The sequence below is a fragment of the Tachypleus tridentatus genome, chromosome 4 (assembly GCF_004210375.1).
Source record: "Tachypleus tridentatus isolate NWPU-2018 chromosome 4, ASM421037v1, whole genome shotgun sequence".
Classification (NCBI taxonomy): domain Eukaryota; kingdom Metazoa; phylum Arthropoda; class Merostomata; order Xiphosura; family Limulidae; genus Tachypleus; species Tachypleus tridentatus.
Window position 1 is genome coordinate 37,637,567 of NC_134828.1, and position 16,151 is coordinate 37,653,717.

General features: G+C 32.6%; 1 pseudogene across 1 annotated transcript in view; it reads right to left on the reverse strand.

Moving 5' to 3' along the window:
- The window catches only part of LOC143248869 (carnitine O-acetyltransferase-like), a 64,464-nt pseudogene that overhangs the window by 5,671 nt on the left and 42,642 nt on the right, over positions 1-16,151 (reverse strand). Inside the window, exons 8-10 of the transcript XR_013027239.1 lie at positions 15,548-15,726; positions 6,789-6,889; positions 1,057-1,178 (exon numbers count right to left, since the gene is read on the reverse strand). The product of XR_013027239.1 is annotated as a carnitine O-acetyltransferase-like (transcript). The remainder of the gene's footprint in view (positions 1-1,056; positions 1,179-6,788; positions 6,890-15,547; positions 15,727-16,151) is intronic.

Sequence of the window (16,151 nt, forward strand, 5' to 3'; positions counted from 1 at the left end):
CCTGTTCACTTAGCTGTGGGTTCATGAGATAATATATATTAATTATGCAACACAATAAGAGTTACAGTAAATTATTCAACAGATGAAAAATCTTTCCAACTTGTGAGCTAAATATTTTTTTTCTAGTTTTTCTTTAGATTATATTTATTACAAGGATAGGCATGGCTAAGTCGTGTTTCTAGATTGTGAATTTGAGGATTCCTACTCTGTGCAATCTTGTTGCAACAAAAACGAGTTCCTTGATTTGGGGCCGTAGGTGTGTTAAAGAAGTTTGAAAATCAAATACCACGATTCACTCAGACAAAGGCAGCACAAGAGCTAGCAATGGATGCTGGTGACTAGCTGCTTTCTCTCTATCTAGTCTATCAGTTCTAAACTAGGGACAGCTAACACAGATAGCCCCAGCGTAGTTTTGCACAAAAACTCTACAAAACAAACAATATTTCCTACATTAGCTTTGTAGACCTTATGTTTCTGTAAAATTTCTGTTATAAAATCAATATATGAAACTACTTTTTTTTTTTAAAGAGAACAAATGCATAGTTTCCCACACGTTTGTTACAGTAATTTTCAATATATTTATTTTTCTGTGAAATAAACTTTACATCAACAGACTGTAAAACATAACAGTATCAGAAGATTATTAGTCCAAAATTACCTGGAATTCATTTGTAATTACAACACATTGTAATTAATACAGGTTAAATCAATAATAGTTATGTGTGGCAAAAACTGGCATTATTAGTGAAAAAATATTAATAAGAATAACTTTCCATGCTGACATAAAACTTTAAACTTTCTTTCAAAAATATATGTACATGCATTTCAAACTCATGATAGTTATGTCTCATGAAAGGAAGGTTTGTCATGATGAAATTTGCCGAACAGAATTTCAAATATATTTTCCATTTGAATGTGTATATGCCTATTAATATCTAACTACTTGAAGTTCCTACAAACTCCAACCATTAATTTTAGGTAAAGACAGGTCTCCTATAATATAACAACAATGTATACCAGCTATGTACTCAGAATTACAAAGTTGATAAAACCTACTTTTGCAACTGTTGTTCAGCTTCATAGATGTCTTTCTTTGATTCTGATGAAAAACAAATTGAAGAGACTGTGGAGGTTCTAAGACTTTAACTGACTTCCACTGATACTGACTTTTTTTTTCACTGTTTTGAAAAGGATATATATATATATATACATTTAACATAGAAATTACTCAAAATATTTCAAAATTACAACTATTATTACAAAACTACATAGCTGTAAAAATGGCTAGTTACATGTATAAGCAACTACTAAGTTACTTTTTTTTTAAACAGCATACAGGTGTTGACAAATAAGGGACTTTTAGCAAGCTAAATTATGCAGTATCAATAATCTTAAGAAATTGTTCTTTTTCTAGCTGCAATGTATGATCTCAACTATACGTTCTGGCAAATGACTTGAAACAATTTGTTTTCAAAAGCTAAGCCACTTGATGATGGCTAAAAGTTGTGATTCCAAGTACTCTTTTATACATGGGTCAAAAACATTCTTTACAGTTTCATAATTTATCAGCTTATAATAAGCTATTTCAGTATATATTTTGTTATTCATAAATCAAGTATCATATATTGTCAGAAACTTGCATTTTTTAAATTTTATATGTTAAAAAAGGTAAGTATATGGGTTTTTTGAGCTAGAGGATTCTTCTGCAGTAGATGCTGGTGACTTGGTGGCAGTAAATTTGATAATAAACAAACAGCATGCACTCTACTTGCATTTTAAATTAATATGCATATTTGAAGCAAGTTAAATATATATGCAAAAATTCTTTACAATAAGTAGATCATAGTTGTATCTCAAATACTATTCAGTTCCCTTCTTCTTATTAAAGTCCACTAAGGCTAATTAAACTGCTTTAGAATTCAGTTAACAAGCCAAATTGTTTTTCTCAATTTCTTATTACCATGGTGTTCTTGTATAGTTTACTTACATTATCACAATTGTATCCTAAACTTCAAAAAAATTATCTTCTTTTTTTTTTGTACTCCTAATAATTATCTGCATTTTGTCAATGTCTACTTAGGTATGTTCAATTACTTTAGAACACCCTTTGACAAGACAACTAATTCTCCTTATCTCTTTCAAAATTGTTAATCTCACTCTTAACATATCAACCATAAGGCCTGTTGCTCCCATTACTGTTCACTTTATGTTTATCTTTTCTCTGACCAATCTTATCTTCCTTGTGAATTTACTTTTTCTCTCTGTTTCCGCTCATCTGGTTGCCATTATTTATACGTCTGCTACTTAAGCCTTCTTCTCTATAACCTTGATATCAATGGATTGCAAACAATGTTTGATAGCCTCAAAATCAATAAATTACAAATGCAAAATATGTCAATTAATAATACTACTTATACTAAACAGTCTTTTATATCTGGCATATACCCTCTGTGGCAGGGAGCATTTTCTTACTAGAACACCACAGTGGCCTGCCATGACCTCAGAAGTCAATTTAAGATCTTTTGAATTCTAAGGGTGTTTAGACAGATATGGTCATGTAACAGAGAGTTAGTAATTGTAAAATAATGTAATACCCATACTGTTATAATGGATGAATCAGGCATATCACTAATTCTTTATCTTATCTGCTTACTTCAGATCTGTATCCAACCATCATTTCAAAGTTAGTAAATATACTAATCACTCCATACAACTTATACCAGTCATCAAGATTCTAGTAAATTGGTGGATTCTAGAACAGTAAAAATGGTGTTAAAGATACTTGTAAGTACAGTAAGGTTTACATATCCTCATCCTTCTGAGGTATCTACATCACCACACAGAATGTGCCTATTTGGATGTGATCACAATGGATTCATCTAAACCTTGAGAATCCTATAAAAGGTATTTTGTTCTCTTCTTCACAATTCTAACGATTGAAGATTTTTTATGCACTGTCAGTGAAGGTCACACTGTCAATTTTCCAACACTGCTGATTGTTCTTATGTACAATAGGTTTTACTTGCAACAATTTTCTGAATCATTCTTCTGTACTTTCAAAATTCTATAATCTCTTCACTTTCAAGTTATTCACATTTAGGTATACTGCACACAATATTAATTAATTAACTAGATATGGCTCTGTATTCAAAATTACAAATTGCCATTAAAATACAAATACACTTATAAAGGCAGTATATGTGTGTGTGCATGTGTCTCTGTGTGTATAACTGTATAACTGTATGTTAGACTCCTACTGATAATTTTGATTTGACTGTAATGTATACTACAGAGCTGTTTATGAGGGGAAAATGTTTAGTTTCATGCAAAATAAAGTAGGTACAACAACAAGAAAAGTAATTATTTTGTTGTTTTTGCATATGTTAATGCAGTTACTCTTACTACATTTATCTCTCACTAGAAGTTCACTTCTAAAATTATTATTTTCAGCATCTGAATAATAAATTAGATTTCAAATTTACCTAATCAAACTGTCATATTCTTCTTGAGAAAAGACACAGGGACTGTTTAATTTTTACTTTTTATAAAAAACTACACCTTATGTTCTTGATGAGTAGTAACTGAATTATCAATGCTATTTTCCCATAATGGCAAAATTCACATTTTTGAAAATGTAACGTTTCACTGATATAAATGTTCACAACTTTTGTTGAACATCCCTTTAACGCTTTAGTGTAATTAATAATATCCAGTAGTAAACAAATTTGTTAGAACAATTCAACAATTATTTTATGAGCTTTGTATACAAAAACACTCATTGAATTACTGTAGATATTAATTTGTAAATATTGCAAAATTAGCACAGAAATAATGTTCTTAAGTTTTATGCCAATATTTAATGTTATATCAATAAATAACTGCACTAATTTTCTCATTCAATCCTAGTTTAGCTCTGTTAATCAACTTAGTAGACTTTCTGGTTGAAAAGAAAATTAACTTGATAAACAGATTTAAATCAAGAACAAATGAACAAAACAGTTCAATTACTTGATTATTAAATCTACAGTATTAGTATTTTTATATTATTTAAGGTGACAAACTTTGGCATAAGTAAAACAACTTGACACTTTTGGGCACTGTATCTATGCACTTTCTTAAAGTCTCTTGTGTACTTTGATGCAATTTTTCTTGAAGATGTATCTAGAGGCTTTCTTTAGTACAGCTGTAACATTTATTGAAATGGAGTCCAATAAAACCCAAATTTGTTTTATAGGATTAAGGTCTGGGGTTTGCACAAGCATTCCATTCAATGGAGACCTGCTGAGTTTTATTTTGCCTTGGAAGTTTTTGGAGTCATAATTTTATTGAAAGATGAAATTCTACCTAACCATCTTCTTTCCAATGGTAAAAAAATGATCAACTAATATACTTTAGTACTTATGTTGGTCCATGAGTCCATCGATTATGAGAAGGTAGCCAACAATATTTACATATTGCTGCATAAAACTATCACAAAGCTTCCAACATGCTTGACTGTCATAGCACAAAGCACTCATTCTGCAATATCTCACTGGCTCTTCAGGGAACGCAAATACTAGTTAGAACAGTTTAAATTCAGATTTGTCTGTCCAAGTCACCCCGTGCCACTGTTTCAAAAACTAAGATACACATATTTCACAAATGCTTGTCTCTTTTTTGTATTCTGTTTATACACTAAAAGCTATCTTGCTCTTACTCTTCCCCAAATAGCACTCAAGGCCATATTTATTGAAATTTTACCTGTTCATGACTTTTCAACATAGTCAGCAAGATATACAAGTTTTACAGTGACTTGAGATTTAGATATATGTAATATATTATTGTGAGCTATCTTCTATATCCTCTGTCTTGTATGATGTTATAGGACTACATTTTCTGGTATCTGTAAAATACTCAGTTCACGGTACTTTGTGAACAGCCAATGTCTTTTAAAATTATTCTTAAACCCCAATCAACAGCATTATCTAACACTCACCCTGTTAATTTTCTTTGTTTTGACATTTTAATGCTGTCAACATACTATACTAGCATAGATAGGTATTAAGCACAAACAAGCATATCAAATGTCAAAATTTAAATAAAAATAATGCTTCTAACTCCATTTTTATTTTCCTTTAATGTGAAATATTGTGTTAGCGATAACTTGTTACATTTGTTTAGTGTAATAAACAAAAGAAAAATAAACATTTCTGCAAAGCTCAAGAAATTTCACCTGTAAGCAACATTTATTATTTTTTTTAGCATTTCTTTGCCCACGAAAAAGCATAGGTTTATATTTTCTAAGCCATTCTCAAGGTTTTTTTTTTTCTCATATGATTTTCTGATTTTATTAGTACAGTCTCTGGTTTCACTCCTTTAATGAACTCAAAGCATGTGATGTAAACAACTACTTGCAAAACATCAGTTTGGAAATAGCTACAGAAAAAGTTTAGTTATAGCAATTAATGACTTCTCAGGAAAGTGACAAGATGTAGCTCTTGCAAATAAGAATATAATTTACTACAAAATATAGGAAACTTAAAAACAAGTCACAAATATAACTTGAAATTTGGCAAAAAAAACTGTTAGCAAAATTACTGTTGTTAGCCTGATCTTATGTTGTTGTTAAAGGTAAGGTTATAGGCCACTAATAAACTCTTTGATAGTTATGCTCTTTACAATTTATAGCCATAAGTGGTAAAAATTGTAAGCACCATAATTAAGCTTAAACAAAAATATTAAATAACATCAATTAAATTGAAACTTTCTAATGGGCAGTAAAAACATTTGAAATATTAAGATGAAATGATGCACTTTTAATGCTTTTTTTTCAAACTTTCAACAAAAGTTTGGAAATTTTGCTGTAAAATACGATGTGTAAATCAAATTATAAAATTTTTTTTCAAGCCAAAATTAAATACTGTTTTTACCTACTTTCATACAATTAAGTATTTTCACTGTGAGAAAAAAACAAAAAAACTCAATGAACGTCAATGACACTTCTCTTGCCCAAATAGAGAGGGTTAAGGTAGCATATAGGTTTTCACTTTCTTACCAGAAAAAAACAACAACAACAAACATCTTAATACTATACTTTTTCTACTAAAATACAGTGAAATAGGTACAAAGACATATGCTGGCACATATTCTAGAACATTACCTTTGTGACTACTTTGCATACTAGAAAAATAAAGAAATAAAAAAAAATGTTTTATGCTTCTGATAATTTCTACAAACATGACAATGTTCCTGAAAATGACTCCAGACTTTGATGGAATGTGAAGAATTAGTCTGAAGTTAAAAAAAAAAAGGAAGATTAATTAAAAATAAATTGTGAATTTATTATTATTTTTTTTTACATTTAATGGGTATATGATACCTCAATTAAATATGCAGAATATCAATGATTTGACTATTTTAAAATTATAAATTAAAATGATTTTATTTCATAGGCAACTATAAGATCAGTTGGGAATGTTGTAATAAATTTGCACAATACTGTATACATAGAGAATACACAAGGAAAACCTTAAATAAAATATAAACAGCTTATATAAAGCAATTTATAGATACACAACAGACTGATGTTTTGGATGCTGCTAGTGATTACAAGCAAAGGGCTAATCAGTACTTAACAACTACAAGAGAGTGAATAGTAATTTTATTGTTGAACAAAAACATCAAAAGTTATTTTATTTTTTTAATTAGCAGATTACATGATTTGGAGTCTTGTTTAAATGTTAAAGAATGTGCTGTCATGTAACACATAACATAGGATACAAAAATTTACAATGTATAAAATTACCCACCTATAGTTCATGATATACTTTATTAAACTGTTCAAAGGTGGACCATCTATTGGGCTGTGTTCCATTAGTAGTCCTGCTACTCCATCTTCACTGACTACAAACTAAAAATTAACCAAGAAAAATGAGTTAGTGTACTGAAAATTCAAGTGAATGCCTCAAGTTGTCCAAGCATACTGATAGACTAAATATTGAACACAAGTTAATCTGTTAACAAAAATTGATTAAATACAGGCATCACAGGGCCATTGACCACTTTATTAGGACCCATTAGACAAAAAAGGTAGAATACTGCATTGATTTCCATAAGAAAAACAGACTTACCAATTGGTGTATCCAATGATTTCTTAAGCTCTATAAATAGTTAATCATATACATGTATTATGGTTACACTAAAAAATAACTGCAAGGACAAAAACAGCAAGATTCTAATTGGACTTCTAATGAACATGATCGTTGCTGCTGTCTCACATGTATGCCTTCAAAGACCATTTCTTTGACCAGCCTTCGAAGAACATCTATCACTACAATCTGTAAACAGTGCTAACTGAAATGAAGTATGTCTGGCATGAGCAAAAACTGTAGCTGCATACTTATATTGACTGGACAAGATTGTAAAGCATAACAAATGTCAGACTGTACTCCAGCTGCTTGATTTTGTTATTAATAAACAGGATTCAACTATCTAACTATATCATGCTAAGGAAATTAGATGCAAAACTAGATATTATATGGCAAATGACATTTAAGCACAATAGAATCTATGATTTATTATGAGAATAAAATTAAAATATTAACAGTGAATGATCAGGGATGTGTTCTAATGGGTCATATTTCATCTTTTCTGTACATTGAAAGAAACAGAGCACAAATATGAAGAAAAAAAATACTTAGGTACTTATGTAACCCTATAGGGTTCAGTTAGCATATTTCTGGTAACAAGTGTACACCTCCATAGTGCACTGACTTTGAAAACTTTAGTAAAAAAAATAGTCCAAAGTATTTTAAAAGTAATACTTCATCATTTCACAAAATGTATTTAGTGCAATTCATAAAGAAAACAAAACAACTTAAAGTTTATGCAGAGCCTGTGAACAACAGATTTAAGGATTTTTTTGCCCATGCCCAAATCACAGGTTTACATTTAGTAAAAAACTTTGGCCTCTTTTATATTTTTAAAACTGTTTCTCATGTGATTTTTGCTTATTTTTCTCTGAATTTCTTAATACAGCCTCGTGTTCACATCTTCTTATGATCTCATAGTATATGGTTTAAACAACTACTACCAAAGTTCAGAGTCAAAAACAACTACAGCTAAGGTTTAAGTACTATTAAATATAACAGATTATAAACTATAACGTGGGATGAAAACAAGTATGTGGTTAAGGATACTGACAGAATTTAGCACCTGCAGAGACCAGAAGAACCTAATAAGAAGATTAGAAGACTAAGGAATAAGCCATAAATAATGTTTTAAGATTCATTGCATATTTATTTGCATCATTGTGAATGTTTTCATGTCAAATTATACTGGTTCAAAATCTACAAAATTTTGTTTGATGGCAAGACATCAGGTGAGCATGGTTAGGGTTAAGGAGCATAGTAAGCAGTCTTGTATACATTAAGTAGTCTGGAGTCTGTCCAAGCATTCCTCTGTCTCATGTTTACATTTGAAAAGCTGCATACACAGACAAAACTCAACATTCACTTCTGGAATGATGAAAAAACAGGCATGAATAATTTTGATGCCAAATTTTATTTCACAAGCAGGATATTCTACATTAAACTGTTAGGAATTAATCATACTATTTTTCACATTTCAAACTCTGATTTAACTTGAAGAATTGTCATTGCTGAGCAGCTCTCAGCATGACTAAAATGCTCAACAATTATTTTTCACAGTGGCTGGTATAATTAACATAGAGCTTAGGTTAACTTAAAATTTTCCCTTCAATGGGAACTTTAGTATGCAGTAAAATATTCTGACAATTCAAATGTTACTATACAATCCTTACTTGAAGAATATTAGTGTTAAATTTATTGTATTGAAACACTGTTGATTAGTAAAAGAACATATTAATTACTGAAAATAAACTATACTTTTTAAATAAATTTATCTTGACTGCTAATAATGTCAGCAAAAATACTGTTACCTAGTAATGACCTGATGGCATTGTAACAGATCAGACTGTAGGTCATCAATAAAACTTGGTCACTTTTTGCTTCTTTTTTATTTTTTTACAACTGGAATTGGCAAAGTTGATATTTTCTTTACCTGAAAATGTGTTTCAGATTTCTACCTCTGCACCACTAAGATCTATTACCTTGTTTGAAACTGTCATGAAATTTCCTATGCATTTCATAAATTCTGAAGAAAACCCATCCCTATGTGTGTTCACATGTACTGCACCAGTCTTTGAAATAATTTCAATCATATGAGACTGATACAACTCAACCTTTGTACATGGTAATCCCTGTGAGAACTAGTACATGATTATAGGTTGATCTTAACAATGCAGTAAAATGCACAAGAAATGGTGAAAAAGGATGAGAAGGTAGTACAGACAGGTAAATATCTATTTGATATACATTTTCAGGTAAGGAAACTGTCCATTTTCCTAAAAGAAGTAGATTCTAACACTAAAAATTGTAGAGGAGCCAATGCTGATCAATTAGAAAGATAAGTTGTTGTTGTTTTTATGAAGTAGCAAGAGAAAGGGAAATTCCAGGGGACATTACTTCTATAAGACAAGGGGTTACCTGGTAAAACAGCATCTGTTTGGTGACCTTCTCAAAGAAAGAATACTCTTTGCACAATTTGTTATTTATTCATTGAGATATTTCAATTACATTACAGAAAGATTTACAGTACAGAAAACTGGATAAATCCAGTGCCATTAGTAATGTGTTGCAAAGTTAGACAGAACATTAGCATCTGTAGTGTGTCTAGGGTTCTTAGCCATTCTGTCTTAGTGAAATACTTAAGAGATAGATATTGTAATGTTAGGAAGATGGAAAAGGGGCTCACACGTGTTTTAAGGAAACTTAACTTCCATCTGGCTAGACACACATCCACCAGAAACTGTAATGAGATGTCCTGTACTACACCTCCATGGAACACCTCAGCCCTACATATCAAATGAAGGGTATACTCAAATGGTTTCTTACTGAAGGAAAGAAAATTCTCCACATCAACTTTATTACTGGTTTGGAACTGGGAAAGTAAAGGTTCTTCCAACCATGTTCCACAAAAATCAGAAGTGGGGAGAATACACACTGAAAAGAAAAATGGAGAGTGCATAAACTACTGCCGTTAGGCATATTAATTTGGAAGTGGGTTCCTAATTAAAGACAGTGGAATTGCTTACTATGAATAAAGACATCAAGTACAAACCATATGTAAGTGCAAGATCACACCTTGTGCTTTTTCTTTTCTGTACAATGCAGAGAAATGGTCATGTCAATTGTACAGATATAATACTGAAGAAGTCTTGCAGAAAAACCAACCTCAATAGTGGGAACTGAGCAGGTGCAGATAGGTTTAGAACAGGGGTTCCCAACCGGTGGGTCGCGACCCCCCTGGGGGGTCGCGTAGCCTTGTTAGAAGTAGCTTGGGATAACATTAATTTTATTTCATCAATTACATTTTCATGTCGTGAGTGCAAAAAGGTTGGAAACCCCTGGTTTAGAACTATGTTTTCCCCTGCTCAATGTAGATTTTGAATAACTATTCCTGAAGCATTGACAACTGGTCAGCAATGTTTGATGGCATTAAGCACAAACAATGTAGGATATAATTCCTCACGTAACATTTGACCTGGCAAGTAGTCCCCTGAATCAATTTATTAAGTTGCAATAGTTAGTTGAAATTTATAAAGTCAAACTGAGCTGAAATTTTTTAAAAAAATTATGAAGAGTTCAAATGCATCAGTTAATTTTTTAAAACTTTTTTTACAGATTAATTGGTTGAAATTTCTGTTATAAAATTCAATTGCTCTATTATTTTATGAAACACAGGGCACAACATAAAAATAATCATGAAACAACACTATTGGTATCTTCAGAATTTATGCAATTAGTTATAACAACTAATTAGAAGGACAACTCAATTGTCTTGAGAATGCAGCAGTTATTGCTTACTTACTGCCACACAATTAAATGAAAAATGTTCACAAAGCAATAGGTCTACAATGAGGCTTTAATTTCAAGCACCAGTTTGTGGATGGTAAGTTTAACAGCTTCAGAAACTAAAAAATCATGTACTGTACATATTAGAAACCATGACTTAGTATATATAAGAACTGGACTGTCGATTAAAAAACTAGGTCTAGTTCTCACAGCAATAGAAAGGCAGAGTGCTTGAAGCTATTTTCACAACTACATTACACAAGGTAACATATGAATTGAAAACAAACTGTACTCAGTTGTAGTTGTACAGCCAACTGAAACTTAGTGCAGTTGACTGGAGATAGATTCATTACAGATTGTTGGGACAACTGTCAAGTCTTGCCTCCTCTTATTTAGTTTATGTTTATTTTTTTTTTTATAATGCAGTTGTAGGTAAGTGAAAATGATGAATGAAGGAAAATAAAATTCAGAAGTACATGAAACTGTCCAATGATGCAAGTAAAGTGAGATGAATATGATAGGTGCAGTTCATATACCAGTCTGTTAGATCTGCTTCAAAAGCAGGTATTGAAAAGAGGCTGTGATATGCCAAATCTATTGGGAGAACACACAAAACTGGTTGCAAGACACATCACCAAGTGAATCCAACAAGTTAAAGAGGAAGGGGGAAAAGTTCTGAGTGGAGGGGGAGGTTTGCAATGGTAAAAGTAGGTGATGCAAGTTAGCATGAGAAGGAGCAGTCTGAGCAAGAGAGTAATGGACAGCTTGTACAGGACAAAAACAAACAAACAATAAAAACGATTGTATAATGTGGAAAGAAAGATGGAAGAAAATGTCTGATTGCCCTTTCAAGCAGCCCAGGTCTTCAGAAGTAGGAAGCAGTCACGAAAGAATATTAACTGGCTTTCAACAGAGGGTATAGGAGGTGTACAAGATATATATGTCTGAATAAAGGTGATCACAAGCAAGGAGATGAAAAAATATCTTTGAGCAGTAAATGACACAAGAAGCACGAGGCCAAAGGTTCAAGGGAAGGGGGGGATTTAAGAGTACAAAGAACCACTGTTTTAGATACCAAAATTTCAGTGATGTGAATACACGTAGCTTAAACCTGCTCCATACAGGAACTAATGAAAAAAAACAACATGTAAAAGACAAAGCAAATTTGGAAAGTAATAGAAGCCAGCCAAGGTGAGAGGCTTCCCAAGGAAAAGTGGAGGTAGAAATCACTTATTCTCATCAAGATTGGAGCCCAGAAGCCCTAGACAACCACATAATAACAGAAATTAAGGCCAAAAGACACACATATTAAGCAAAGAAGCATATAAAATGGGTAAAAATATAAGGGGCTGTAGCAAGGCTGAAGGAAACAGCATGGAACTGAAAGACATAACTATTATGGACAAAGAGGACACACTGGAAGAAGTATGTTACCTAGAGTAAACAGCAATGTGAAGGTAGACATTTGAAACATCTACCTTGCTAAATACAGCCAAGGACAGAGGAACTCATACAGACTGAAAAAGTGATATATCCAGTTTCAAGAAACAACAAGAAAGTGATTAATTGATAACTCAATGGCAGGGTACCAAACTCCTCTGACTTCGTGTAGATAACAAAAAGACAAAAATAAAAGCCCTGAGTGAGGTGGGAGACAGGTTATAATACTCCTGTCACCAATAAAGATGATACCACTTCCTGGCAATGACTAAAATACAGAGGTTTGATGGGAAGAGAACAAAAAAGAGAAGCAGCGGAGAAAAAAAAATGAAGAGACAGAGAGAAATTATGAAAATGAATAAGAAGAACTCCACAGTTACTAGAGAAGGAAGAACAGAGAAAGTGGGAAAGGCAGACATTGACAGATCAGAGCCCAGAATTTGTTCCAAAAAGAGTCATCACTGAAAGCTGCAATGACTAGTTGTGTAGGAAAAGTAAATTATTGACAGAAGTAAACAGAAGAGGGGTATCCTAAAGAGGAGTGGCAGACAAAAGATCCTTTGGACCAATGAGTTCAAAATCAAGAAAAGAAGATTGGAACAAGTGACCTAATGTATTAAATTGGTAACATCCTTAATTAACTTATTGGTATACCATGATTCATCACAGATCAGTAAGGTTGTAGATATTATCTAACACATTGAAAGTGCTTCATCATGGAAAGAAATCCAAGACTTATCAAACTTAAAAGTGTGCTCTACCAACTGAACTAAAGAAATAACATAGAACATCTCATTGTCAGGTCCTTGAATAGGTGAAGTGTTTCTGGTTACTGTTAACCCAATTAGAGAAAATTCCCAAAATGGAATTTCTGGGCTTTGGGACTTTTTTTCTCTTATCAATATTTTACTTGGCATGTGTTGTTAAAAGAGGCCCAAAGTAGAAATGTGATGGCTTGAGAAAATGAAGTTACAATAAGGTAAAGGAAACAAAACCAAGAAGGACAAAATCAATTTAGCATAAAAGACACAGATGATTAAGGTAACAAGAAACATAAAAAATCAAACGAAAACACAAACACAAAAAAACATGTCTGAACTCAGGCTGTGCCAGGGAAAGACTGAGCCTATGATCATGTGCTAATGCCCATAGGGATTGTTTTGCATGAATGTTGTGTTGTCTTCCTATTGGAAGAGGGCTACAACAATATGGTGATTACATCATATCCTAGCACAGAATATGTAAATACTTGTAAGGGTGGGAGTTTGTTCAGGAAATTCCTTAACAATTGTAAATGACATAATAGCTGTTAGTGGTGCATAGAGGTAAGCAGCATTTCTGAAATTTTTATTCTGTCAAATTGAATAATGTAAATAAATATGTTAATGAATATCAAACAAGTTGAAACAGATTGAACAAATAACAAGAAAAATTTTTTAATTCTACGATAAAATACTTATAATGCTTCTTTAAATTGTCTTACAACAAATTTTGGAAACTTCATAACGTAAAAAATGACAGAAAAAGCAAATCAACTGATTGATTGATTGGGATTTTATGGAGTAAAGCAATGATGTTATCTTCACTAAATTAGCTGTAAAAATAAACAAGTAAAATATTATAAAAGACAAATATAAATAAAGTTAAAAAAACAAAAAGATCTCCAATGGTTAGGCTACATAGCTAAAATATGACATACATGTATCATATGTTGACTCTTTTTATGTAAATATAAAAAATTAAATTCTGCAAATATACTTAAAATATCATTTTATTTCATATTATCCATGACATTTCATAAAGAGCAGTTACAGATAAAATTTAAATTATTTTTAAAGTATGTAAAAATATACTAAAAATAGAAACTTCAAAAGTTTGGAATTGAATGTTATACATACTATTATTAAACATACTAATCATTATTTTTCTTTATTTGTGTATTAATTAACATCCATTTCTTGTGTAAATATTCAAAATTACTATACTTTTCAAAAAAAGAAATGCAAAAGGGATATTTCTTTTATTTTAAAGAGAAATATATGTAATAACGTTACAAGCTCAGAGTATGTGATGTTACACGTGTTAAGGCACTGATTGTCAGACCAAAATGACAATAAAAGTTGTGCACTTTGAAAATGGAGGGAAACATCGGATTTTTTGCCAAAACGCATTCGTGTCCAATACATTTGTTTGAAAGATCTGCATGTTCTGCAAGTGCAACATGTGCAAAATCCCTATAAAAGTGACGGGTTCTCGGTTTCCATAGCTCAGTGTTAAGCCACCGACATGCAATACAGTTACGCCAAGACTGACTGAAGCACAATGCAACAATGCCATTGGTCGCTTGGAAGCAGGCAAATCTCAATCAGATGTTGCCAGAGCTGTGAATGTCCACCCAAGCACCATCACAAGGCTGTGGAATCGTCACCAACAACATGGATCAACTCATGACCGTCCACGATCTGGCAGACCTCGTGTGACCATGCCCGCACAAGATCGCTACATCTGGTTACGTCAACTTCAGGATAAGACCACCACTGCGACGTCTACTGCCTCAACCATACCAGGGCTGCGTAGGATTTCGATCAGACCGTATTCAACCGTCGACAAGATTCTTAGGCCCCATGTGCAACCCATCATGGTGAACGTCAACAAAGTTTTTCAACATGACAACGCCCGTCCTCACACAGCCTGACTCACCACTGTCTTCTTGAGACACCACAACATCAACGTTCTTCCCTGGTCCTCCAGATCACCAGATTCAAACCCCATCGAACATCTTTGGGACGAGTTGGACCGACATCTGCGACGGCGACAACCTCAACCACAGACTCTACCTCAGCTTGCAACAGCTTTGCAGGCTAAGTGGACAGCCATTCCACAGGATGTGATTCGTCATCTCATCGCTTCCATGGGCAGGAGATGCCAAGCAGTTATTGATGCTCACGGGGGGCATAATCGTTATTGATGTTGAGTGACGTTAAACTTCAACTAGTGAGCGTGGACTTCGCCTTTGCAGACTTTGGATGTTCAGCAGTGAATGTGCAACGTTTCACACGTCATACAGAGCTACCCGGAATAAACTTGTTAACAATTTGTCTCAAGTTTTGCCTTTTGCATTTCTTTTTTTGAAGAGATGAACAAATGCTTATGATTACTGGCCAACACCTAATTAACAATACATTTGTCCCTACCTGCAGGGTTTTATCAAACCATCGATTTCCACTATTGCCATATTTACCACCACCATGAATAACCTGATACCCTGCATGAGTTTCTCTGTTACCTTTATCAAATCCAATTAAAGGTTTGTCCAGACATAATAAAAAAATACTTTGATGTATAGTACGGAGCAATTCTTCATTATTTCTTTCTGAAAAGTAAAACCAATAATTTCAATGAAAACATGCACAAATGAATGATACTTCAAACTAAATCTTCATTAGATGTGTATGAGAATGAAACAGTAATGAAAAACAAAACATTTCTTCACAAAGACCTAACATCCTTTACTAAAAGTAATTCACAATATTTATAAAGATGATGAAAATGATTAAAAATATTTCTACAGATAAGAACACAAATTTTAATCTAGAACATGTACTGTTAACATGAGTCTTCATCAGATGAGTTGGTGATTATCATCTCCTTTTCAAATCTGGATGGCCACTGGCTCCATAAAGTTCATCTACCCTTTGAAGCTTCCCCTCCTTACAAATGTCCAGACATCCTCCTTGCCAGGCAAGCCTGGTGATGGAAGCCCACTTAATTATTAACCATTTTATCATGAAACAGGTT